We start from the raw sequence: 3770 nt of genomic DNA, 5'->3' as shown, positions 1-3770 counted from the left end.
TGATAATGACATCCTTGGAACAAGAAAGACGTGGAGGCTGGAAGTGCATTGCATTAAAAAGAAATCACGTCAGGCATTGGAATCTGGAACGCGTGATTCCTGTCTTAAGCAGTGTTTTAGTTGCTCATCTTCATTAAGTTTTATTTGACAATAAACAATATATAGATGTGCAATATTAGTAAAATAAAAGAAGCAAAATACCCTTGATCCCAAAGACACAATCAACAATAAGCTGTTTGTCTTGTATGCCCACCCATCAGTGTTATTAATGCAGATTCGCAGCTCAGTGGGCATCACAAAACCGGAGCCAGCCCTGGAGAGGGCTGTAAAGGAAACCTGTTCCATGACTGTCTACTGCACTAGGTTACTGTGGAAGTTCTCCCAAGCACAACAGAGAAGGACTACTCTGTCAGACCAGTTCTCATTGTCTCCACAAGAAGCAAGACAGCGTTGACTGACAGGTAAGAGAGGTTCTTATAACCTGACTGGCAGGTTCTTATGTTGCTTGCTTACTCTTATTGTTGCTGTGATTTAAAAAGTACCTGGAGAAAGCAACACAAGGACAGTTTTCTTTGCCTTGCACTTGGAAGATCCAGTTGGAGGTATTCGAGGAGATACAGCTGTTGTGGGTGAGGCATCTGCTCACATCGCATCTCTGGTCCAGAGCTCAAGAGGTAGATGCTGGTACTCACCTACTTTCTCCTTCCTACCCAGTCCTGAAATCCCCCATGGACTGGTGTCGACCATATTCTGTGGTGGCGATGTTGCCACAATAAACGTCATCTATAAACATCTTCACAGACTTGCCCGGCAGTTCGACTATGTCTTTCTACTTCTTATCACATTGGAAATTAGTTATCATCCTTCAAGATTCCCTACACAGCCACTGTGCTCCAGGTTTGAGGGGATGCAGGCAATAGTTTCTAGGGTGGAAAACTAAATGGAAAAATGAAAAAAAGAGTAGAAGATTTTGCTAAAAGGATTTATAGAAAGAGAATAAGGACATTTTAGGGGAAAATACCAGCCTACAAATAGCCCCTAATGGTGTGTGTCTCCTAGTATTAGCATACATACGTAGATCTTCACCCATCAAGTCAAAGTTGGCTGTTTGAAGACAGTGAGGGAAGCTGGGTGGTATCGTGGGTGACGTCATTTCCAAGGCCTGTTCATCAGAGTTGTTGCTGGTTCAGCCTTGATCCTTGTGTCTCTCAGCATGGAGGAAAGCAGCCACCATGTTAAGCGACACTCAACAGTCGCACAGAGAGCAGCAGCAGCATTCGGTTTGGCCTTGCCCCAAGTGGCTAACCATGTAAATGATCTGTCTCCTAAGTAAATCTTGCTGCATAAACTGTGGCTTCAGATAATTACGGTATTAGACAGCATCCTACGGCAGCTGAAGAGGAGACCCTAAGCCAGAACTGCCTGGTTAGACATTTCTGAATTGGGACCTGGGGAGATGCGGCAGTAGTGAAAGCTGCTCTTTCCGAGGACTCAGATTGAATCCCCAGCCCTTGGGTCAGGTGGCACACAATGGCCTGTAACTCCAGCTCCAAGGGACTTCTTTTTTTTCTTTTTTCTTCACAAATGTTAGCGTCATGCTTGTGCAGGGGCATCTTCTTTGTACTGTTCCAATTTTAGATTATGTGTTGCCAATGTGAGCATGAGCTCCAGGGGATTTGGTGCTCTCCTGGCCTGTTCAGGAACCTGCACACACACACACACACACACACACACACACACACACACACACTCAAAATCTTAGAACTACTAATTCTCTTGTCCATAGATATTAGGCAAGAGAATAAGCCATTGTTGTTCTTTATTTGTTCAACTATGTTTCAAGGAGCCGTGTTACATGGCCCCCTCTAACTATTTATTCAAATAGATGGTGTGAGTTATATGTTTGACCTACAAGGAGGTCTTATGGAGTTGCTAGGGGTGGAATTAGGCAGGTCTGGGTTTGAATCCTATGTAAGTTATTTCCCCAGTTATGTTTCCTTTCTAACTCTGTATCAGATGCTTGTCTGTTGCTTTCCCCAGGATCACACATCACGGGAACACGTAACACAAGACTTTCCCCAGGATCACACATCACGGGAACACATAACACGAGACCCATGTGCAAATCCGAAACTCCTGAGAGACGTAATACACGTGCACCTGCTTGTGAGTGAGTGGGGGGGGGGGGGGGTATGTGTGTACTCCCGTGCTTATTTCATCTGTATCAGAAGACAAAATACCCCCTTACACTAAGCACTGGCTCAGTTAGCTGCTGGGAGAGACAGACGCTTTGCGTGTGCTCATCTATGAATAAAATGCCTCGCTTGATATCACACATTTCAAAGCCCCGCTGCTGAGGCTGGGGAAGTGGCTCAGTAGTGGAGTGCTCACTCAGCATAAGCTGTGTGAGGTCCTGGGTTCAATTCCCAACATCACGAAACTAAAATTTACAGAACAATAAGAATCTCCCTATATTCAGAAGAACTGCTCCAACACAAGTGCTGTGTGATGAGACTGGAAACGGCTGGAAACAGCGGTGAGCGGATGCTTCTTCATCTGGAGGACTGGAAAGAGCAAGCGATCGCTAGCGCTAGGTGGTGAGTAGGGAAACTGAGGCTTGGGGCGTGGTGCTGCCTGTGGGAAGCAGGCTGCACAGATGTGTCTGTTTCCGGGTCAGTTCCTGTGCGGTCTTCAGGAACGGAGGCTGGATTTTGCGTGACAAGACTGGGAGAAAAAAGAAAAGAAAAAAAAAAAAGGAAAAGAAAGGAAATGAAAAGAAAAAGAAAGAACTTTATTCAGCTAGCCGACTGTCTGAAGATCTGAAACCTTCACAGGGCACAGGTGAAGGCATCAAGCGTCTGCTGATTTGAACCCTCTCGTTGCGCTGCCGTAGCCTTTCTTGGCTCTCTGGGCTCCCGCGGTGTCGAGCAGTCCTGTGGACCGCGGCTATTATCATTCCACGGCCTCACTCTCCATTTTTGCCAATTCCAATTTGTTCTGAGCCCTGCAATAAATGAAATAAATAATAAATGAAAAGGCCAGAGGCAACGGCACCATCACCCTGCCGACCCAGGGGAGAAGCCAGAGGTTGCAGGGCGTCACCGCGGAGAAGATGGAAAACCATGTCTCATGGGCCCAATTACCTACTGTAGCTGCTGAGATGAGAGACGGTGTGACTGTGACAAGGCTATCCTGGAAATAGTAGCCGATGATACAAGTTTAGATCTATTACACACACACACAAAAAAAAACTTGAATCCAAAAGAGTCCAACTTAGAAAAACATAAGAAATTGAATAACTCTGGGTTGCACCCCTGCACACTGCACTTTCCCCATAGAAATGGGTATTTGCTATTCAGTAGTTACTACATTTTCTGAAATATTTAACTGGTAGTTTTATTTAAAAAAAAAAACTAAGACTATAAAATTTTGTATTTTAGATTCTTAAGAGCATACCACGTAATTTAAATGAGATCACAGGCACAAGACCAAACTTAAAAGTCCGGCTTTCAGATCCATTGCAATATATACATAATTGATGTATTCAATTGGTTATGACCATGGCGAAGGAACGTGCAAGGTTAAGCTCAGGAGACTGGGATCAAGGTTTAGTTACCTCAAAACAACACCCTCCAAGGTCACATACTGAAATGAAAAGGGTAAAGGTCAAAGGGCAGTGTTGTCTCCACCGGATGAAGGAAACGAGAATTTAAAGTGTGAACTCACACCACTGGCTCCACGGAGGAGTATCAAAAGGAAATTCAGGAAAC

At 44.8% G+C, this 3770-nt stretch overlaps 1 pseudogene; it reads right to left on the bottom strand.

Annotated features, from left to right (window-relative positions):
- Nucleotides 1–1562: 1562 nt before the first annotated feature.
- On the bottom strand, nt 1563–1662 carry LOC113457789 (annotated as a pseudogene).
- Nucleotides 1663–3770: the final 2108 nt, after the last annotated feature.

The sequence above is a fragment of the Microtus ochrogaster genome, linkage group LG5 (assembly GCF_000317375.1).
Source record: "Microtus ochrogaster isolate Prairie Vole_2 linkage group LG5, MicOch1.0, whole genome shotgun sequence".
NCBI classification, from domain to species: Eukaryota; Metazoa; Chordata; class Mammalia; order Rodentia; family Cricetidae; genus Microtus; species Microtus ochrogaster.
The sequence above is the reverse complement of the archived record's forward strand: the minus strand, read 5'-3'. Positions and strand labels throughout refer to the sequence as shown.